Source organism: Catharus ustulatus, chromosome 1 (genome assembly GCF_009819885.2).
Source record: "Catharus ustulatus isolate bCatUst1 chromosome 1, bCatUst1.pri.v2, whole genome shotgun sequence".
Classification (NCBI taxonomy): domain Eukaryota; kingdom Metazoa; phylum Chordata; class Aves; order Passeriformes; family Turdidae; genus Catharus; species Catharus ustulatus.
In genome coordinates, this window is record NC_046221.1 from 129179928 (window position 1) to 129204067 (window position 24140).

A 24140-nucleotide genomic window follows, 5' to 3' on the forward strand; every position below is an offset into this window, starting at 1 on the left:
AAAAATATTTGAATGGACTGGCTGGCTCTATTTCTGTTTCCCTTTCACTATGAAAGTCTTCTCCAGTATCTCATAACCGTGTTGTCGCTATGTACACTCAATTCCATTCCTTCCACTTGTGAATCTGACATATTGTCAAGTCTTGTTTTCTGGATTTGGTGGTCTTGCCACCACACCCATCTGAAGCCATGGAAAAATTTTGGGGTTGGTGTATTTTGGGTTTTTTTCCCCTTCCTTAGAGGACATTGCTTTTAAAGTAGAAAGAAATTAGATGATGAAAACAAGAAATATACATTCCTGTTGTGACTTATTACCAGTGTCAAGAACTGACTAAATCTGAAAGGGTCAGCTTCTAGAGGAAAACATGATTAATAATCGCAACATTTTGATAGCTGAACTTTTAGCCCATAAAGAGAAAGAAGGACTGTAAGTCTTTGCAGACCAAGAAACATCTCATCTCTGCTTACAGAAAAAAACCCCAAGATGATTCAGAGGTGGGCTGAGACCTGAAGATTATGCTGAATAGAGCCAGCTCTGATTTATTGTTTATATCAGATGATGCCATTTAACCCCATGCTGGACACAATACAGAGCTTGATATTTTGGGTTGAGAGGGAAAAAGAGGATTGTACTGCCCAACCTTTCACTGTCTAGTGCCTCTGTGTTTAATAAATTAACATCTTTAAGTCAATGTCTTACCTGTATTTCTTGTGCCTTGTGCAGTTTGTACAAAAAGTCTCTGTTTCCTAGTTACTGCTACAGACTGTATCTAATGATGTGGAAATATGACAACATGAACACATGCACCGACAAATTTCATAACTTTGACTCTTAAATAAGATCATTTCTGAGGAAAATATTCTGATTTTTCATCTGTGCACATGGTTTTGATATTTAATATGCTGGAACTTAATTCAGAAGATTTAATATGACAACACACTGTTCAAACAGGTCTCTACTAAGGCAAAATGATTATTGATGCCAATTATGACAATTTGGCTCAGTATTTCAATAGCTGAAATATGAGCTACAGTCATTTTATAACTGAAAAAAATTATCAGTGACAATTGACTGTGAGTCCTGAGCAGGCAGCTTACCCAAGTTCAGTTCAGACAACAAAGGTGCAGAAGAGCCAAAGAGATTTAAGTCCTCAGTTCAATGTGTCATACCCTCCCTGACATCACTTTATATTTTAACCATCATCCAATGGACCGTATAAGATATATAGGGGTTGATGGCTTTGGCTGCCGAATTTATGAGGAGAATCTCTTGCTGAATTGCCCCATAATTGGGTTCTTAAAATAGATTTTCTAAGGTAAGTGCTGCTCTAGTTGTGTATTGTATCCAAGTTCAGAATTTTTTCCGTAAAAGTGAACCAGAGATAGAAAATTATAGGGAAAAGTATAATGGCCATTGATTAATAATGATCATATAGATTAACTGTCATAATTAGACTAACAAGAAGACTTAAAGGCAAAAAGGAAATAGAATTTTACGAAATTTAATTAATACTGGATTTAAGCCTTGCATTCCAGCATACAAACTGTTTATATTTAGAAATATTGCAGGGTTAATTAATTTATTTTAATTTTTTTGCAAAGAGATTAAACACTCTATTGTACTACAGATTATATTTTTGTTTAATATATGAATAATAGTTATTTTTCTTATAAAAAAATCTCAGTTCTAGTTAAAACTTGTGCCTAATTCACATCTGAATTTGTCTATTTATCTAGAAATTATTATTTAGAGTTTAGATTTTATTTTCCTGCTTATTTATTGGATGCAGAGTGGTGAGGAATTTATTTTTAGAGAAAATAAATATATTTTAGTAATTTTGGTTAAAGTTATTGTTGAAAGCAAGTCATGAAAAAAATATAAATATTGTGCAAAATTAGAAATTATGTGCAAAAAAACTAAACCCAAGGAATGGAAATGTTGGACATTTTGACACAGATATACAAATAAAACTTTGATAACTACCATGACCAGAGTAAATAATTATGTCTACCTACTGTAGTCATGGCAATTCCAAAGTCCTTGAAGTATATATCTGAAATACCTGAAGTCGTGCTGAAAAGCATTACCAACGTATTTGGTATCACTTAAACTTACCTGGTAGTGTTAATTCCTTTCAATGGCTTTGTAACTGCTCATCTGCATCCAGTGTCACTTCTGCAGTGTGGAGTAGGAAAACATACACTGAAATATAACAAAAGGAGGAGCTAAGAGAACAGAGCTGGGGGAAAAAAAAGGCTTTCTGAGTGTGAAGTGGACTTGATCTCTCTCAGGGACACTCCTCTCAACCCACTTTGTGTCAAGCAACTAGCATGGGTGAAGTTCTCAAGTTCTGCAGACAAACGCATCACACTCGCATCCAAAGCCCTATAGTGGGATTCAATTGGTGCACCTGTATTTGAATTTTCTCCCTCAAAGTACCTGAAATACACTAAGAGAAGCTTTTTTTTCCCCCCTCTTCCCTTCCCCCTTCTCCATTTATCTTTTAATGGCAGTACAGAGAGGGAAGAGAAGGGAGGAAGGGAGGTGACAACAGTAGGAGGGGGTTGCAGGCTCCGTAAGATTGCAAGCAAAGGTTCATTCATGTACGTTTATTTCACACAAAAAAAAGGAGACTATTCAACCACTTTGAATAGATCATCATAACTGCTTGTCTGGTCAGCTTTCTCCTTAGAGTTTCAAGTTATAGGGGTCGATGTGTAATCTAGGGGTCTTGTCTAGCTGCCTCTATTAAAAAGTGCAGCACTCAATGCCAGCTGCACTAAGCGGGGTGCCTCTATCTGTAATAGTGCCATCAACAATTCTGAAGATGTACTTTGAGTGCACACAGGATAGACAGACAGTCTGATACAGTGCTGACATTTCCAGAGCTGGCCACAGCTGATTTTATGCTAAATACACTAATCTTTTTGCATCAGTCCTTTAATCAGGAAGATATTCACTCATTGATATGCTCCTGGTTGAGGCAAATTAAGTTGGCTTTGATAGTCCTTTTTTCCCCTTCTGTAATAATAAGGAAACAATCCAGAGTTAAACTCACACAGCAGTACCAAAGGGTATTTTGAGGTAGGGTGAGTTCTGTCATTAGTTTGTTAGATTTTTGTCCCCCCTCATTTTCTCTCTCACTTGTTTGGAAAAAGTATTAATTGTATTTCATCTGGTGATTAAATAAAAGAAATACATTAATGACTGGTTTTTTTCTTTTTTTTTCTTTTTTTTTTTTTTCTCGGTGGGATGTGAAGGAAAGGAAGACTGGTGCTTGAAAGTGCATTCCCTGTCTCGAAAGAGGGGAATTCTCTCTGTTTTGAAACAGGGAGGGACACAATAAAGTGGGCAGACTCTGAAGATCTAGGAAGCCTAGTCTAGGTGTCTGAGGATCTGGAGGCATTCCTTTTAAAGCAATGAATGTTGCTGTCCTTTGTCAGCCTAGCTTCCCAGGCACATTTGTTACTGCTGGCCCCAATGCCCTTCTCATCTACTCACCTGAATAAATCTAAAAAGAATGGAGGAAACTAATTGTTGCTTGAATCAAAAAGTCTCATGTAAATTTGCTCTTTGTGATATATACCACAGATGCAGAATACTCTGTGCCCTTCTCTTTTCACAACCTTACATCTAGACTCAATGTGCATTATTTACTTAATCATCGAGTGAAAAGCTGCCAAGGACAGATGTTAAAAGGGAGGAAGACAATCACAGTTTTTTCTTTCCAGATTCTCATTTCTGTTTTCCTTTGCTCCTCTCTCTTAAGGCTTAAGACTGCAAGCATCAGACCTATGTTATAAAAGCTCTCAGGCTTGGAGGCTGAGAAGAATGTGGAAACTAATAATGACATGGCCTTCAGTGCTTTGTTTGCAGTGAACAGAAACAACAAAAGATTCTTCCAATGATCTAAGTCTGCTTGAAACACAGTGCCATTTCTTCCCTTGAGATGTGAAGCAAGGAGTGCATTGAGAGTATGTTCTTCTTTTTTAGACTAAGGTGTTTGAAGCCTAGGACAATTTTCCAACTTGAGAGACTATAGTATCTCATCTAGATCCAAATAAATTTGGCTTTTCCCTCTGTCCTCCAGCCTGACAAGATGAGAGATAAGAACTCCAAAGATAAGAACTAAGGCAGTGCTACAGCTAATAGCAGCAACCAAATACTACTGACCTTTACCTTTTTCATGTTGATCCACAAGAACTTGGCAAGGCCAGGGTTTGGGGTTTTTTACAGAGCAACATCAGAGTAAAACCATGAAGTTTATTCTTTATCATATTATACTGAATTTTGGGCTTTAAAGGATCAGGAACACAACTCTATAGAATATTTTCTGCAGAGCAAAGCTTTACATCTGATTTCAAGAAGGCATTTTTTGACAAAATTACCAGGTACATTGCTAGTCCCCAGCGTGTTAGAAGAGCCAAGCTTTGGGAAAAAAAAAAATCTTGATACTCCCTTAATTTCTGCCAGGGTTCATAGCAACTGGGGAAAGGAAAATATAAGTTGCAGTAGCTTTGTAAAACACTCAAATGCTTTCTCAGGTCTGTCTTCTGTGTTTTCTCCTTGTTTTGCTTAAGTTCTCCACTCTTTTCTAGGCAACTGTGTGCTTTTTGAAGTATAAAGAAGCTTTCTCTTCTTGTCCTTGTCATTAAGAACTTGCATAAATCTCTTCCTTCCTTTCCAGCCACCTTTTATTTTTACTAGATAGATCTTTAACCCTTTTGCTCTGCTACATTTTAATGCTTTAATATTGTTTTTCCTTCTTTGTCTTCCTCAAACTCCTTGTCTGTTTCCTTCACTTGTTTGCTTGTATTATGTTTTACTGTTCTATTCAGTGGACTCTACCTCTATTGTTCTCCAAATTAAGGTCTAAGCTAATAAAAAAATATCTGTGCAGTGCTGAGTGGTCAAAAAGACAAATGTGAATATAGAATTAGACGCTTCACAGGAATCCTCCATAACCACAAGGCTTATATGGTAGATGCAGTAAAATAAATAAAGATTGGGAAAAAAATAAAAAGAGGAGCAGCCTAAAATGTGGTGTGCCTTATGTACCACTTTGGAAAACTGCAGGAAAACCTCCCTTTTCATGCTTTTGTTTTGCAGTGTTGTTGCTTTTCTTTGACCTTCCTTTTTGACAAAAGACATCACTTAATAAAGAAAGATATTTTTAAAGTATTACTGCTACCCCAGTATTGCCACACATATAACATGGGTAACAGGGGTAGTTTTACCATTTACATCTTAAATAAATGTATTGTGCAACTCCTGTCAGATCACCCCCCTGTGAGAGAGGGATCCAATAGCTGCCTGGATTAATATTACTCCTCAGGTAGTAAGGGAACTTTGATGCTGTTCCAGACATCTTAACCATAACCATAATTTTTATTTGTTTGTTCATTTAAAAGAGAGAGAGATGAAAAAATGAAGGCTTTGTGAAATAACCATTTAACTATTAATGTTTACACAAAGGAAAATATTTTGCTAAGAAATCTTTTTTGAAGGTAGTATTGCACTCAAGGGGACATCCCAGACCAAATCATGAATGTCAAATTTTAGTCTGATTCTGTGGTCACTCAGAAGCTGACTGCAGGTCTTGCTGAGAAATCTATTCACCACATGTATCCAAATTAGGAGATGAAGCAATACCAGTCTGAGAATTATTAATAATAGAAGATCAGTAAAAAATTGGGGATTTCTTTTTTCCTCCTTTCCTACAGGCAGCAGGGTCACGGTAACCGTATTGGGCTTTTTTGCGAGTAGGAATGTATATCATATATTCTGCTAACGTTTCTTGACACAAGATAAAGCAAACTTTGTCTTGTTGCAGGTGAAGATAATTTTTTTCAAGCACAGAAATCTGAAAATCTTCATCCTTGTGTTGCAGATTAAGAACATCAGGTAATATCTATATAATATGGATTGAGATGAGCCCTTGAAACAAATATTTATTTTTCCTATGCATTCTTCAAGCTAAATCAGAGTTCCTTCACTGACCATTACTGAACACCAAGACCATTTCTGCTTTTCCTTCTCCCCAAGGTTAGAATGGATTGTTTTGTGTTGAAATATTTTATTTGATTTCTAGTTACTCCTGCTTTGAGAAATAGAGAAAGCTTACCAGGCTCTGTATTTTTAAATGTTTTGTCCCACTATGGCATAAGTTTGCTTTGAGTTTATATGGAGTTAGGCCATGAGTTTATCCAGAAGCCTGTTAATGAAAAAAGTCCTCTTATTAAGTATTGTGTGTTCATGGAAGCACGTGGCAGCTGTCCTCACCAGGCTACACTGCCTGCCTATTGATTTTTCTTGACAAATTTAAGGTATGTTTTTGACCTATAAAAAACAAAATGGCATGAGACTTTCACAATAGCTGCAGGCATTTGAGGGACTCAAACTGATATCTTGAAAATCTGAGAAGGAAGACTGGCAGTAGAGTTTCCCTGAAGGTGCCTTCGGCTGTGAACTTATTAAAGACATCTTTGTAGAACTTCAGGGTACTCTGTAAGGCATTTCCATTTTCTTATGCTGAGAAGGAGGATCCTGAAAGGCCTCCTACTATTTTAGATAAGCATTCTTTTGTATAAAATTTGTCCAAACAATTTCAGGTAAGTTATTTTATAAATATGTATCAAAAGCAAAATTAGGTGACTTATAGTGGTACTTCACTACTCAAAAACACATTTCAGGATAACTGTCTGCTCTTTGTCTTGATGGTATGCTACTGTTGACAGAGGGATGAAAAAAGAGGTAAGGAAAATCTTCCCCACATCTGGTGACTGATAAAACTTAACTGTTTTGGGTTGTAAGAACTTAAAGTGGGCTTGGCAGGCCGTGGATTTGCTGACTCCTCTGGAGTGCTGTGTATTGACCCATTTAATAGCAAGAATAGGACAGTCATTCTGAGGATGCCACTCTATCAAAAGGAGAAGGCAAACTATATGTCTTGACATTGCTGCTTTTTTAAGAAATGTAGAGATATATTGGAGAAGAAGAAAACTGAAAAAGCAGAATAACTTCATCTTTTTTTTCCTTTAACGGAAAGGCAAATTTCCAAGAAAGAGTATCATAAAGCCACTGCTCATTTCACAGACAGATTGTTTAAGGCAATGGGAGGGGGGATGTGCCCGTGGTTATCTGTAGGTAGATGGATGGTAATGTGAACAAATGGGAGAAGCATAGATACCAAATATAAAAGAGAAATAGTGGATATAATAAAAGGAAGAAAATTCAAGGAGAAGAGGAGGGAAAGGTGCAATCAGTATATCAAAGGAAGATTTTGGTTGTAGGAGGGAGATATGTACAAGAAGAATGAGAAGCTATGAAAAAGTGACTATAAAATTATTTCTGTTATCTAATGAGTTGGATTGTTAATTTAGTATCTTTAGAGAAGTGCTGCTATTAAATATATTGCACAATAGTAGAGTAGATGGTACAAATTGTTCCTTTCTTGTGTTTGGGGGCTATCATTGAGTCTTTTTGGGTCCAGTGGCAATGGCCATAGTAGAAAGAAATATGGCAGGATGACTTTTTCACAGAGATTGCTATGGGTATTCCCTGGACTAGGTGGTGTCAGGTAAACCAAATCAATAACTACCAGTCACTTCACAAAGGCCAAGACCTTCCTTGGGGATATGCAAATTATTAGGAATTATTTGGCTTTCTCTATTTTCACCAATAGGTGGCAATATTAATTTTTTATTGACCTCCATAATGATCAGTTATCCTAAATTTTGAATAATCATCTCTGAGTTAATTACAACTTTTTTTTTTCATTTTTCCTACTGCAAACATATTAAATGGCAGGGACTGAAAATATATTCATAAGTTTATAGGTAATTTAATCTTGTTTTAAAGAAGTTAAAATTGCAGGGCAAAGAATGTGAGAACTTCTACCCGGTCACCAGAAGTGTATCCATAAAGTTTTGATAGTCCAGCACCTCCTTTCTGATTTCCAGATTTTCAGCTATTATTTCCTGTGCTTATGGTAGTGTTTGCTTTAATATTTTATGGTTTCCTTTTTTAGGTTTTCCAATTAATTTTCCTTTTCAGATGTGTACCTGGAAATTGTAGATTGTATGTGTAACTTGAAAGATCTAAACTGATTTACAGGTTTTCAATGCTGTTCTTCTTTATATGTGCTCTGTATTCTTAATCATCTTATTTGCTTTTCAGGATGAATTTTTCTTAGCATGTTACCAACTTAAGGATCAGAGTTTTCCTGAGGCCATTGTCAATATTTGGTAGTGTTTTTCCTTGAGTTTTAGTCAATTGCCAACACTCGACTTTCTAGGGCAATGTTGATATGGATATAAGACATGACAGAGGTACTGTAGGTGCATCTTCATTTTCAAATTGAATTTATTTCTCTCCTAAGTTTTATTCCTCTCCACACCTTTAAATTTCTTCCACTCACTCAGAAGTTAGAAATCAATATTTTTACATGAAAAAGGCCAACAATCTTGTCATTCTTTTACCCAAAACTAACACAGAGTTAATTGGAAGTTTTGACTGAGTAATGACTAAAGAATTTGGCTCACAAGAAAGACAGTACATGAAAATGTATTTTCTTTAAAAGAAGAGGATTCCATTTGAAACAATACAATAGCATTTTTCAGTGAAATGAACTACTTGAAAGTGATATATTGTAGTGCTTTTTGTAGCATTGTCTTATCCTTGGACTGATGTATGGTAGCAGTTAAAATGATTGTCAAAGCAGGATATGTACAGAACCAGAAAGTATCTAGAAAATATGCACAGTTTTTATGATTGCTTGGCTTGCCTTTGTTTACAAGCTCTTATTCATTAAGCAGTTTTCTACGTGTCTCTTGAAATTCTCTACAGCATTTCTCATGGATTTGTAGCAGCTCTCATTGAAAGTGTTACACAAACATCAGTAATATCAGCACTTTCTTTCACTTCCAGCCTGAAAGTCACACTAGGTTCATCAAATCTCAGCTTAATTTAAATCCTTGGTGAATCTACTGTATACACTGGGTAAACCATGGAAAAGTTTGTGAGTAGCAGCCTATTTATGTTGAAACTGGTCAAGCTCAGAGAACTCACCCCGTTCAAGGGGAAAAAAAATAAAAAAGAAGGAAAAAAATGAAAAGGAAAAAAGTACATAAGGACTTCTACCAGCAAAAATGATAGATTTTATAAATAGAAATGGCACACAGAGAATCAACTGCTGCTTAGTTCAGATACTTCTCTCTCTGTGAGATGTTCCTGGTTCTCAGCTGGCTGGAAGTTTGTAGCTCCTTCTCTCCTGTCTCCAAGAATTAGCATTAAAACTCACTTTTTTTTTTCACTGCAGTATGGCTTATATCTGGTATAAGGTGAGCTGATGTGAAGCACTCCCAGTACAGTTTCTCTGAGATATAAGGTACTGCTGTGCCTTAACCATAGTAGTTTTTAATGGCTGCTGTTGCAGCTGAATCAACAAGCAATAAGCTAGAAAAATTAAAGGTATTTAATCTTTGATCTTGTGGGTAGCTTTGGTTTTGCCACCCATGATGATGCCAGTAAAAAACAGACACATGAAACTCAATGTCAAAGCCTCTAGCTGTAACTGTTTAATTAGTGTTTGACCACAATACATACAGTGTTTCTGAGGCTAGCTGAAGGGTTCTCACTAGTCCTTTAGCGTCAATTTTTTAGACAGTTTCTCTCAGAAGGCAGTGGGGTGCCTTAAATTCAAGCTGATGACTTATTGTATGTAATAGCTCAGTCCAAAGGAGTACTAAAGACTGGATAGAAGAAGTACTGTAAAGGAACTGACTAGCAGGGAGAAGGATCTGTACTTCATTTGGGGCAGATTAAAGAGAAAAGTGTTCCAAATCCATTACATCTCTATGTAGTGAAGTCACAATTTAAAACAGGATCAAGAATGACCTATGAAGAACATCTTATGACATTCTTAAATAAATGAAATGCAAAGGCATCCTGGCATATGAAGAAACATCCGAGTAATTCTTCTGTTTGAGACAGAAGTTTTTAAGAATATGAGGCACAGAGTGTATGCGAAGTCAGCCCCGCCTTGGAAATTCTTCCTAACTAGTAGTACTGCTTTCCTGACCAAAACAAGCATGCATTAAATTCATCAACCCCAACAGGTCAAAACATTCACAGCTGCATGATTTCTCTACATATATATGTTCAAAATATTACTTGATGTTCTCTTTTTTTTTTTTTTTTGTATTTTTTTGGGGTTTTTTTTGTTTTTACTGTCAACAGCTGGATCCTGGGCTGAGTATTTGGTGTTGAAGAACTCTTTTGCTCTTTACTTCTTAATATCTGGGCATCAGTATTAACTTCTGAAAATCACAATGAGAATGTGACATTCCTGCACTAAGACTTTGCCAAACCTGAGAGAAGTTGAGCTCAAGATTTCCCATGGTCATGTTATGGTGCTCATTTTAGGGCTGGTTTCCCTCTTCCTGGGCCATTCAGAGGATGGGCTGATACATACTTGCATCACATTCCAGGTGCCCCAGTATAAAAAACTTTCTGGTCAGATGATCTAAATGAGTCATCTCCAAAATTACAATGTCTGTATTTAACTTCCTACCACCCCCACTAGGCTAGGGGTATTCCAGGACAGCCCAGGACACCAGAACTGCCCTCCAGCCCCCGAGTTCAGAAGTGGGGATGCAGGCCTTCTCCTCTGCTCTAGTTTTACATCTGTGACACGATGTAATTGCTATGATTCCCCTTGGCACCATTAAAAAAAGGGCCCATCTTTGTCTATGCTGAAAGTCGTCTCTTCAGCTCCATTCAAAGAAAATTAAAGAAAGAAAATAATGAAAAACTTTAAAAATAATTTTTAATACCTTAAGCTGTGTGTCAGCTACATTCCTAGACTTTTTTAAAGAAACGTATGTCAGGTTTTTATGAAATCAGCGGTCTCTGAATTTGGCATTTAGTGCTTTCTACAATAAACTTTTCCTAAAAATGACGAATCGCTAGCAGATGTTTTCTATTACCATAGTGTAGCTTTGTTATAATTCACTAGAATTGGTTTGATTTTTGCCATTTTCAACAACTTTTTTAGTGTGTTTATAAACCTAATAAAAATATTTATCAGGGACAAAACGTTACTATGCCACATCTCTACTGAAAAATTAGTCAGAAGAGTAGGGTACATAGTCTTCTTTAAAAATTATGGCAAATATCAGTTTTATATAAATAAAGCAGTTTCAAACCCACAGCTTCTTGAAATAACAACTTCTAGTATAATTAAATGTTAAAACAGAATGGAAATCTGGCATTGAAAGAAAGAGGGTAATGTTTCATTTCCAAAGAATGCTGCTTTGAAAATTTGGATTCAGCTGCACGTTTAAGATTGATACAGTTAAAGAAGTTATAAAAGGCAAAATATAAGAGCTTGGACATTAGGTTAACTTCTCAGCTTCACCAATTTTAAAACTATTCAGCTTCTACATATAGAAATGGTAACACTAAGTCCCTTTTCCTTTTTTTTTTTTTCCTGATGGACAACTGACTGGAAGCTGAAATGATCTGTGCAACTTAGAAAAACCTTAGCAGGAAAGATGAGACTCTTAAAGTGACCCAGAGGATGAGCTCTTTCCAGGTTGCTGTTCCGGAGGCATTCAATACCATTGTTAGGAAGATTTCTAAATTGCCAGCATACATTTTCCAGATCTTATTAGCATCTCATTACTCATATTTAAACTACAGAATCAGTCATTATACTAATGGTACTTTACTCCTTCATCATTGGTGTTTACTCCCCTCAAATATTTGTAGACTGTTATTTTTCCCTTTTAGTCATCATGACAGCTGGGCAAATACCTCAGAAAATTTTTGAAATGTTTGTGGAGTTCTGAAATGAAGCTTCATGTTCCATTTTATTAAGCCATGGTGAACTTCTTCTTCATTTAGGAGAAAGGAGCAGCTTTTCAACACTTTCCCCCATATAAGTTTAAGTTATAGGTATTTATGTATTTTCTGCATTCCTGTGTGTCACATTAACACATTACAGGGCTTGTTTTTTTCCTTAGAGGCTTAATTTTGTGAATAATATTTATTTCCCTCCTTTTCCGGTTTTTTTTTTACTTCAGACTTCTGAGAATTTTGCAATGTATACAAAGTCTCCTTCCCTCTGCAACTCCTTGAATCAACTGGCAAAGCTGTTAAGCCCCATTTGGAGGTGTTTTCAGCCCTTCAAGTAACTAGTCAGTGAATACCTAAAAGCGATGTATGCAGTTGCAGCATTTCTGCTCAGAACTGTGTGTTTCTGTGTGCAGGCAGGATGCTTTCCTATAAAAAAAAAGAAGTCAGCACTGAGTGTGATTACCTGAAACCTGCTAAGCAGGTTTTATTTCTGCACCTATCTGTGACATGACATGATGTGATTAACCTGACTGTAAATTTGTACCTGATTCAGTTCAGAGTACAGTTCAGAATAGGATGCTAAATTGTATAAACAGGCTTTTGGGTGGGTTATTTATTTTTTTAATTTTATTTTTTTAATATTTGATCTGCATACCTAAAACATGGTGAACACTATGCCCCAAGTGAGATGACTTAATGCAATTCAAGAACTAGGGACAATGATTTGCGTACCAAAAAATGCTCTGTATTTTATATTAAGAAAATTAAATAGAGAAAATGTGTTTGTGTGTGTGTGTCTATGTGTGTGTGCGTACATAAAAGTGGGGGTAGTGCAGCAAGCCTCCAGCTCTATTGTATTATGTTTAGTTTATTTGCTTTGTGAGGACTCTACATCCCCATCATTTTTTGTATTTTCTTGATTCTAGAACACTACCTATTTCCACCCTTAAGCAAAATCTAGCTACAGTCCAATAGTTTCAGCTCTGAAATGTATTGTGTCATGCTCAACAGTGAGGATCACATCAAGTGCCACTCTCCACAGTGAAGAGAGCAGTAAAACACAGAACTCCCGGGGCTTATCTTTTTCTCCAAAAAAATATTGAATTTCTATCTGTGGCCCACAGCCCTCACTTTCAAATCGTACTGATGCCTCTGGCAGGAAGATCTGGTAGCAGGAATGCAGTCTAAGCAGAGGCTTAGCACAAAACCTGTTCCTCCTTGGCAGGCCGCCATCTTTTCTGGGGGGTGAGGAGAATTAAAGGTTCCTAAACTGTTCTTACAAGTTGAAGGATTGTCTGGCTCTATCAAATCGATACCAAAACACTGGGAGATTTTATTTTCTATTTCTATTTCTATTTCTTTTTTTTTTTCTTTTTTTTTTTTCTTTCGTCATAGGTCGATCAATGTCCTGGAAAATATTTGCAGTCTCTATAATCCTAATGACACTGTATAGCTCTTAGGGCATTATATCAGCATTGTTTTGCTGTAAATGATGGAATGATAGCAGCAAGATACAGATTTCTAGCTCTCACAACTTGGCACTTGATATCATGCTAATTTCTTCAGATGAAGTATTTATGGGTAATATTTAGATCATACTTTTCTGGAATATTTTTGAAAGTAAAATGTGCTTGTATCTCTAATTGCTTAGACACACTATCTTGTTTCGCTATTTAAATCCATTCTTTGTTCCCTCAAGAACACTTTAGTATCGAAGTAATTGATGAACATTTTTACCCAGACACTAGCAGTAAGTGCAATGACTTTAAGATACTTGCCTGAGTTTCCTCAGCAGCTTCTGCTGGTAACCAGGTGCAGGAGGGCACATGCTCAGCTGATTTCTAGTAGTTAGAGAAGCAATTTGAACCTCTTCAACTTTGGTCACTACTAACAGCAACTCTGTGAGCACTCTGTATTGGCCCCGGAGTGAAACTATCATTGAATCATAGAATTGCTAAGCTTAGAACAGACCTCCAAGACTGTTGAGTTTAACTGTTAACCCAGCACAGCTCTGATCACCACTAAACCATATCCCCAAGTTCCTCATCCACACATTTTTTAATACTTCCAGGGATGGCGATATCACCACTCCCTTGGGTATTTTTTTCCCAGTGGCTGACTACCCTTTCAGTGCAGAAATTTTTCCTAGTATCTAATCTAAACCTTCCCTTGTGCAACTTCTAGCCATTTCCTGTCCTCTTGTCCCTTGCTACTTCAAAGAGACCAACTTCCACCTGACTGAAATCTCCTTTTAACTATGCCACTGCCTCATAAATTTAGAACAATGAATATGCTTCTCAGTCTGTTTTGTTATGTTTTCATCAAGAATGCTGTTGTATATCAGGAAATTTGGGCCTCTTCACCTCATCCGGTAGGAAAGTCAAACTCCACTGCACTGCATTTGTATGCACATGGGATCAGTATTTTCAATTTTTTTAAAAATTTTTTTGATCATATCCAATTTTTATTAATGAAGTTATTATTTAAATAAATAGGGAAGGGCATAATAAAATTATTTTATTGTGTGAAGAGAACTTTTTTTTTAGACAAATTATGCTTTTTTATACTATGTTTTCAAATGTTGTGGGCTACCAACTGCTTCAAAGCTTTTCATTTGACATTTCACTTGGTTTTTAATTTTAGTGGCTTCATTACTGATTTGATATTGCAACACACACCTCTGATGAAGCTTTCTTGAGTGCAAAAATGTGTAAAGCTGATAATTTCAAGCCAAAAGTCTTGAAAGTTCCAGAGTCAACACCAGTAAGTGACATCTTCAGAGCAATGTCACACAGAACAGGAAGTTCCTTAAGAACATGTCTACCTGGCTACATCTCATCCAAAAGTCTCCTGCACTAATGTGTCACAAAATAGTGGCATGGTTTACAGCAGTGAGTCTTCTGAAATTATAATAAATATTTACTATAAATAAAAGAAATATTATCTTCAACTCTCATTTGAAAGTCCGCTTCTGTTTACACGCTTTTTCAGCTTTTCAGCATCTGAAACTAGTACTCTGCAATGTCAAAACCCATCCCTTTTGGTGAAATGGGTTAGTTAATAAGGACGCCTACCAACTAGGTAATCTCAAATGTCCAAAATTCTGGCACCTTCTACGTTTCCCACCATGAGTCTGCTAAGCTTTCATCTTTGTTTCCACCTCAAAATCTCATTTTTACCTTCTCCAGACTGGGTCCATAGGTGTGTACAAAGGGGGGACATGCCAGTGTTCAGCTTAGCCCCTCAGCAGGTGTGCACCAAGCTGCTGACGCTGCCATATTTTAGGTAAACTAGATGTCTCTAAGAACTGGTTTAAGGGATGAGTGCTCAAAATAACGGGGGAAAAGCATGTTTTTGGGACTGCCTATACTATTTACAGTCTGAGGTCTGAATTTTTTTTTTTTTAAGTAGGAGGTGTTTTTGGTGGGGGAGGTTTCAATCATGCAGACCATGTGGATTTGAATACTAACATCCAGAATCTATCACCCTTTTCATGTTAAGCAATGTCTCACTTTGAAAACAGCACACCAGTCCTCCCAGCCTCCCCCTTGAAAATATTATAGAATTAATTTCTAATCAAAGGGAGCAAGATTTCAGAAATTGATTGGGAATTATAAAAAATTAAATAACATGCTCAAGTTTATGAGTGTATATGATAAGTCTTGTCTGGATTTGAGATCAGATCTGAGCAGCATAGCACTGGAACTTGTTCCTGTTTTATTTTGAACATTTTGTGCAGTCTGTCTTTCATCAATGTGAACTGAATTTTCTCTCTAGCTCTTCTTTCAGTCACATTGTATTTACAGGAGAATGTTTTCTCTGCAGTCAGTTGTTACCCTATAGATTGCTGTAGTTTTGGGCTCTTTTTATTTGTGTAAATGACCACATTGTTCCAAAGTTGGTAGTTACACGCTCTTAAGCTTGATGAAGAGAACCAAAAATAAATTTAAAAATAGCAATAACTTTAAATCTGTGTAGTACTGATGTTAATTCTGGTTTTGTTTAGAAGTTAAAGGGATTTACATGGAAAAAGGAAGGAAGGGTATGTCATAACTTCTGTGCTAAGTAGAAGGTTTTGTTTGTATAAATCACATACTGCATTCATCATGCTCAAGACAAATGATAAACATTACATTTCAACATTCTCATAAAAATTATGAATCTGCACCAATAGCATTAATTCTTCAGTGGACTGGTTCATTTCTTTTACTGTCCTCCTTCCCTAGCACAGTTATGTGGTAGGAATCATGGCATTATTAGTTGCCATTGCTGCTTTCCCACCCTAGGATTACTGTCAAACTTGGGCAGCTTGCTCTGTAAATAGCTCAGCCTTTCATTCCTGAGGTCCATTGCTTTTATTCTTTCCCTGCTTTTTGTTTTCATTTCCTGATGATGTTGTCATCATCAGCGGAGTTATGATGAAGAAGTTTGGTACTATTTATAGATTCTAGGCTCATAGCCAGCTATTTTCATGCCTTCAGTGCTATTTAAGTCTATTGTTCATTTTTGATTGCAGTACAGCTTCCTCTCATTTTGCACCTAGAACTGTGAGTTTTCTGACTCTATCAACAACAAAATTATGGGTTTAGTCTTTAAGAAGCCATAAAATGGAAAGAGTAGAAGATTTACTTCCTTTGTTTTTGTTTTGTTCTACATGCTATCACTTAATATTAGTTATTAAAGTGGATCTTGTGCTTCCACTGAAGATAGGATATGGCATTTTAAAAGTTCAATTCAAAGGCGGTTCATTTAGAAGATCATTCCTCTTTTATTTGATAAACTGCTATGCACATGTGCAATAACAATATACTGTTTAAAAACTCTTGACAAATAAGGATAAATATTCAGCATGCTACATGGACAAGTGCTCCTGAGATTGTTGTATTGTTAGTACAAAGAGATACCTATTTTTTTTGTGCACTATATGAAATATATCCCATTAGATTAAGAGTATGGCTCCTGCTCTTGCTCCCACAGGATCTCAGAGTTCTCCTTTTGTGTCTTCTCACTATTTATCTGATTATGGCTCTCTAAAATAGAGAAAAATAGAACGTTTCACAGTATCTTCTCCTTAAATTAAGTCCTGCAGAATACAATGAGGATATCTTGCAAGGCTATTGTTGATATAATAAAGCTGTTTAGTTACCTTGAACTGGTGCACCAACACTCTAAATCCAATAATTCAGAGACAAAAAAAGTTTAATGTTATGTTTGTGACTTAAACTGATAATAAAAAAGAGAATTGTTATTTAGAGTGATGTACTGCCTTGAAGTTAGTCTGTTGTGAATGTATGGTATGTTCTGAGGCACAGAAGCATGAGTAGAGACAAAATCATATCATATTGCTGGCAAATTCTTCCCACAGCATTCTGAAACTTAGCTTCTGTTTATGCAGGTGTAAATTGTCTTTCTGACTTTGCAACTGCATGTGAGAGATAATCTCACGCCTTGCATCACAAAGTCCCTGATTTGTAAGTTTGGTTAGGTAGCTGCAGAGGTAAATACTGCAGTGCTTAAGACAAGCTGAAGTTTTGCCAACCCCCAGTGACACTGCTGTTTATTTACCAGAAAAGAATGAGATCACCTTTTTAGAACATGCTTTGTTTGTCACAAACTTATTGTCATTCCAAAGTGCTAGGTGGAATTCCTTATTACTCTCGGAGAGAATATTTAGTAAAAAATATTCAGTTTGTTGATTTGGTTAGCATAATAACCTGCATAAGCTACTACAGTATGTGTATTTTGAATTATCTACTTTATTTATAAAGGATGGGCAAAGTTATTCTGATGGGGTTTTTTAAAAAATTATGTCTTTCTGCAACAGGTGTTCCTTCATTACATCCAAACTCAGCACAGTGCACACTGTCAATCTTATTCCCTTTTCATTAGGAAGTATTTGGAATGAAGACTACTCCTATTGTAAGGTCTTTTGAAAAGGAAGAAATGCCTAACCATCTCTGGGGAAGCTGCTCTGGAATGGAGAGTAGACAATTGCAACTGATCATACCAAGAGCAGAAGCAGAAAAAACAAAGGTTTTTTTTCAAGAGAATTCTCCAATTTTTGTGTTGGTGGCTGAAGAGGGATTAGGCTCTGGATGGTAAAAAGGTTGGGGTTACCTTTAATTGAGCTCTATATTTTACTCTTCTATAAATTTACTGTCTGACAGTTTTGAGTACGGGTCTTAGGAACATAGATTAAAGTGAAATATAGGTGTTTAAACAATGAAAGGAAATACATCTGACTTTTGTAGAAACTAGGAGGTGTGGTCTCCAGAAATTCAAGGTATTATTTATGTTCCTGACAAATCCACAGTGATCAACTCCTGCAGGCACTAAAGGACAGGTTGTCTCTCACAAGGGAAACCTGATTTCCTGAATGCTATTGTGTTTCTCTAAAAGGAAGAAGGAATATAAAATCACAGACATGTGAGAGATAAGTTTCAGAAACTGTCATAAACCACCTGGAGACTTCTTTTTTTAGCTAATAAAATTATTCTGGTCATGCAGAAAATGATTTTGCGTACCTTTACAAAACTGTATACCTAAGTCTGTTTTTAAATTATAGATGAGGTGTCTGAGGGACTATGTCCCTTTGTGATTCTTGTTTATTAGTCTAATGGTCTAATATGGTATAATGTTTTACCCAGACTTCAACATGAAACAAAAGAATCACAGCTGTTGTCATTCAAAACCATTTGATGGAGTGCAAGACTGCACTTTAAAGTAACCAATAATCAGGTTTCATTTATGGGAAGTGGGTGACAGGTTCTAGGTCCTCTTCAGCTTGAGAAGACATAAACCATCATTTCTTACCTTCTAAATGTGACACCATAATAACAAAACAACCTTGAATATGACTGGTTTTCTGTCATTCATGTGAAGAGAAGTCACTTGTGAATAAAAGAAGAAAATGAATGTGGGACTCCTGGGCCCTGGAAGGGCAAGCTCCAGAGGAAGTGCTGTTGCTCCAGTGGCTAATAGGACACTGTTCTTTGGGAGATCTCATACTTCCTAGGACTGTTTATGTGTTTTCCATTAAACAGTTGTCAGAAACAATACATTGTTGTCACCTTCACATTTCCCTCCACCTGTGTTTAAAAAGAAAATAGCCAATCATCCATTCCTGAAGGGAAAATGTGATCACTGATGCCTAGTGGAAAGTTTTGTATTAGGCATTGTTATGAGTTGACTCTCGCTGGACACCAGGTGCCCATCAACACCATTTCCAACCAGAGAGAGGAGAGAAAATATAAGGAAAGGCCCATGGGTCGTGACAAGGACAGGGAGAGATAACTCACTGGTCACCACCATGAGTAAAGCACATCTAATTGGGGGACATTACTTTGATTTATTACCAATCAAATCAGAGTATGGAAATGAGGAATAAAATCAAATCTAACAAATCCCTTTCCACTACTCTCACTTCTTCACAGGCTTAAATTTATTCCTGATTCTGTACCTCTTCCCCACAGTGGCCAATGGGGAAGGTGAAAGTAGGCTGTGCTTGCTTCATCACATGTTGTCTCTGCCACTCCTTCCTTCTCACAAGAGGACTCCTCATACTCTTCCCCTGCTCCAGCATTGATTCCTTTTTTCCATGGGGTACAGTCCTACGGGAATAGATTGTTCCAGCACAGGTCTCCTGAAGGATCATAATTGTTGCCAACACAACTGTGTCAATGTGGGCTCCTCTCTCCATAGGGACAGAGCATGGGCTTCCCACAGGGTCACTGCCTCCTTTGGACATTCACCTGATCCAGCATTGAGTTCTCACAAGGCTGAAGATGGATCTCTGTTTCACTGTTGGTCTCCACTCCTGCCTCATGGTGATCTTCAGCATGAGCTGCAGGGGAATCTCTGCTCAGGCACCTGGATCATCTCCTCCTCCTTCACTGACCCAAGAGTCTGCAGGGATGTTTATCTCAGACTCTTTTCTCTAGCTGCAGTTGCTGTTGCCCACGTTTTTTCTCCTCTTGAATACATCATCCCAGGAATGCTACCACTGCTGCTGATGGTTGATAGGGTCAATCTTGAGCAGTAGCAGGTCCACCTTGGATATGGCAGGCATCAGGGAAAGCTTGCAGCAGCTTCACACAGAACCCACCCCTTTAGCTCCTCTTGCTACTGAAGCTTTGCCATGGAAACCCAATTCAGGCATCTAGTCAGAAGGGCTAAAACCATGGGTGAATTTGGGTTTCAGATTCAGCTCTCTCTAATGTTTTCATTATATTGTATAATAATTATATAATAAATATTATATTAATAATATTTATCATGAACCTGCTTTGGTTGTTTCAAATCCCAATCTTAATTCAGTGCATAATTCTCTCTGGAAGCCGTAAGGAAGATTTTCAAATGAGTAGAACTGAAGGACCAGATATCTAGAAATTTACACTTTTATAAAGCCAGCAATATTTACATAGAGGATATCTGCACAAATCAGAGGATTAAACCAGTATTGTTTCTCTGAGTACACAGTTTATATCTTAGTATTTCAGTCAGCCAATATTTGATACATAATTATTTGAATTCCATAAAATCAGCCCAAAGATAGCTCTGTATTTTAGATGACAGTCAAAGATGGAGAATAACAAAAGGCAGATGTGAGGTCTTGGGCTGAACTGGCCAGTCTGAATTGATGATGGTATTTACAATGGGAAGAACTAACTTTTCATATTAAGAGTGTGGATTTTAGTAGATTAGTGGCTTCTGTTTCAGACTTGACCACAAACTCACTTTGATTCTCCTTAGGTCTCTTTGAGTTTGTGTGCTGTGTAAAAGAAAATCTTAAAAGAGCCCTAGCCCTAAATAAATTTTATACTGAGATCTGCTTTTTTATCCCTTAACTCCTGCAGAGAAAAATGTCTATAAGGCTCTGGTGTAATTTTATACTATAGTTAGTTCCCACTGATTCTAGGAGGAGTTCATCAAAACCAGTGAAATTCTCAGCACAGGGAGCTTGTTTGAAATTTCCTTAAACAGACCTAGAATTGTCTGACTTTGTTGCTATGTACACAAATATAAAAATAGTTATGAACTACCTGCCTCATTAGTACAGGGCATCTTTTGAACCATAATTATTTAACTTCGAAAGAATGTTTGCAATGCTCAGATGGAAAGAGAAATGTGTTATTATTATGAATAATTAATTTTCAGTGGTTGTGTGGGATTTCATGCCATAAGAGTTGCACTGAGTTTAATGGAATTCACATGGTCAAGTCCACTCATTGTTGTAAGTCTGCAGGGTTTTGGGATTATACAAAGAGATAAAAGAATCTCCATGTCTCCTCATTCTGTATAAGTGGAGGCAAAAAGGAAATGCCCATTTAAAACAACCAGGTCATATTTGTCTGGCAAGATGTTGATATAATCTGCATTACTTTAGTAAAAAATTGGACCAATCAGAGGATTACAATAAAAAAAAAGATGAAAGGGGCTATTTTAATAGATATACCAGCAAAATTATTTTTCTAGCAAGTTGTAGTAAAGAAATACCCGAAATTGGATTGATTTGTAATGTCAATAACATATTGAAGCCTGGGCAGATTCTGAAGTACCATGGTTGTATATTTTTTAAATGGTTCTTTATTTTGGAGATGGCTGATAAGGGAGAGATTGCCTCTCATTCAAGAGGGGAGTGGAAAATATGATGAACTCAACTGGGTAGGGAATATCAGTTTAAAGTTTTGATGCAACGCAGAACATTGTCAGTGGTGTGAAATGAAGTCTTGAGGAGGTACCAGCCTACTGCCAAGCAAAGGTGTGTTCTGAATGAGGGAAGAAGTAGAGCAGGACACAGCACGTGCTCCAGTATGCGGTGAGAGCTGGAAAAAGCATTTCAGAATGCCTGTGACCTTCCTTATCCATATCCCAATCGCCTCTTCAGCACTTTGTTTCAGCCAGTACTATGTAGTACTTCTTCCTCAGCAACAACCATCTTCTGGTAACCCTGACTTCCTCAGAACTCACATCAGTACACTAATCCCAAAACCCAGGAATACTGCCATAGCTTTCTCAAGCTGCTCAGCCTCCAACAAAGCCTTTATGTATCAGTGATTACTTCTCTACCAGTTCTTCTTCTGTAACCCTCTCTTCATAAACAACCCTTAATTTTCCTTTTAGATTAATATGCCAGTACTATAAATGTTATGGAAATTGTACAAATAAACCTCTCCTGCACCAAAAATCTTCCTTTTAAAGAACGTAGAGAGAAGTATAGAAGCAATGTTGCTTTAAACTGCTTCAGCTTGGTTAGCAACAGGCTTGGTGCTTTTGTCCTATGTTCTGAAATCCCTGCTCCATTGCTGACATATTACTGAAAAAATATTATTATTACTCCAGGTGCATCATGTTGAGTGTTGAGGGTAAAAAATGAAAAAGCATCCATCATGTCCAGCTTCTCTACATCCTCAAAATGTAAGTAAGCCATTTCTTTTGCCCTCACTGTTGTTCTGGGGTTATGTCTTCTGGATGGGGCCAGAATTACAAACAGGAATATAGAATTGTAGGTTCATATCCTGCGTTGGAAGGGATCCACAATGATCAAGTCAAACTATTGGCCCCACACAGGACAATCGAAAAAGTCATACCATATGTCTGTAAGTGAACAGCTTCTTGAACTCCAACTGGCTTGGTGTCTTTTGAACAGTCCCTTGGGGTGCCTGTTTGAGTGCCCAACCACCCTCTCAGTGAAAAGCCTTTATCTAATATCCAGTCTAAACCTCTCTTGATACATCTTCAGGCCATTCCCTTAGATCCTATCACTGGTCACCAGAGAGCAGACATCAGTGCCTGTCCCTCTACTTCCTCTCAAAAGGAAGCTGTAGACAGATAAGACATCTCCTTTTCTCAATCTCCTTTTCTCTAAGCTGAAAAGACCAAAAGACCTTAGCCTCTCCTTGTACAGCTTCCCATCAAGCCTCCACTGTCTTCCTAGCCCTCCTTTGGGCACTGTTTAACCCTTTAATATTGTTGCATTTTGGCACCCAGAACTGTCCCCAGCACTGGAGGTGAAGCTGCCCCAGCTCAGAGCAGAGCAGGACAATCCCCTCCTTGCCCAGCTGTGATGCTGTGCCTGATGCCCCCCAGGACAGGGTTGGCCCTCCTGGCTGCCAGGGCACTGCTGGCTCAGGTTCATCTTGCCATTGACCAGGATCCCCAGGTGCCTTTCCATGGCACTGCTCTTCAGCATCTCATTCCCCAGTCTGCCTGTACATCCAGGCTTGTTTTACCCCATCCCAGGGGTAAAATCTAGGACTTCTTAAACTTCATACTATTGGGATCACCCAGCCCTCTAATTTGAATGTATTGGGAATATGGTTCCATTTGAGATATATCCCATACGCCTAAACAGATCAATCTATGGGAACTCCACTGAGAGGGCAATTGTCATATAAATGACAGTAAAATTTCAGGTAAAAGATTCTGAACAAGATTTGGCTTAATTAGGCTTAAAATTAAAGGTTGAAAGAAATTGAACGCAAATGCTGAAACTCTTAAAACTATCTTTTATCAGTGTGTGGTTGAAGAGGTTGAAGGCAAAATGCTCAATGTTAGTCTGCCTGTTGTGACCTAGACAAGGAACGGTATGTGGTGGAGTCATTCCTACTTCAGCCTTTGAATGCTGGCTGTGAGAAAAATGAAGATCAAGTTGGGATAAAAATTGCAGCTTTCTATTCATGTTTGTTGAAAGCGATTACACCCTTAATGGCCTGAAGTAGAGTAAATGTAAATTATCTTCATAACAGAGGTTAGCTTAATGAACCTTTCTAAAATATTGCATATTTTTGTATTATAAAACTGAAACTGTGTTCCATCAGGCACAGAACTGGAGACAGCAAAGCAGATTTCTTCCATGAATGAATACTCTATAATTGGCTGTCTTATCCGGGTGGATTTGATATAGCCCGATACACCTGCTGGAAAAATCAAGCCTTCCTGCTGAGTGTTATAGCAACAAGAGGATTGACTAGGTAGACCAGAGCACCTTCTATGTTCTCAAATATCTATATGCTTCTAACATACATCAAGGCAAAATAAATTTCTAGGCAAAATATTTATTCAATAGATACTTATTTGATCGATTTCAATGCTGAAAGAATAATGCAACAAAGAACATTGTTGACAGTGGAAGTGGTATTTTCTATATATTTTCAAATATATATCTATGACATAATGCATTTCTTGCACTGCACCTTTTTATTGAAATATCCATAAGAGGATACAGCTTAAATACAAATTAAGAACTTTTAAATAAAAATTATGATCTCTATTCCTTCCTT

At 37.2% G+C, this 24140-nt stretch overlaps 2 long non-coding RNA genes across 3 annotated transcripts in view; one reads left to right on the forward strand and one right to left on the reverse strand.

Annotated features, from left to right (window-relative positions):
- The window catches only part of LOC117009050, a 37942-nt gene extending 35661 nt beyond the window's left edge, over positions 1 to 2281 (reverse strand). Inside the window, exon 1 of the long non-coding RNA XR_004420409.1 lies at positions 2116 to 2281. This is a non-coding gene — a long non-coding RNA (uncharacterized LOC117009050). The remainder of the gene's footprint in view (positions 1 to 2115) is intronic.
- The window catches only part of LOC117009057, a 26331-nt gene extending 4068 nt beyond the window's left edge, over positions 1 to 22263 (forward strand). Inside the window, exons 1-3 of one of the 2 annotated variants that reach the window (XR_004420411.1) lie at positions 1238 to 1315; positions 5834 to 5904; positions 19561 to 20003. This is a non-coding gene — a long non-coding RNA (uncharacterized LOC117009057). Of the gene's footprint in view, positions 1 to 1237; positions 1316 to 5833; positions 5905 to 19560; positions 20004 to 22200 lie in introns of those variants that run through there. The other variant, XR_004420410.1, reaches the window with a different exon arrangement.
- The last annotated feature ends 1877 nt before the right edge of the window (positions 22264 to 24140 follow it).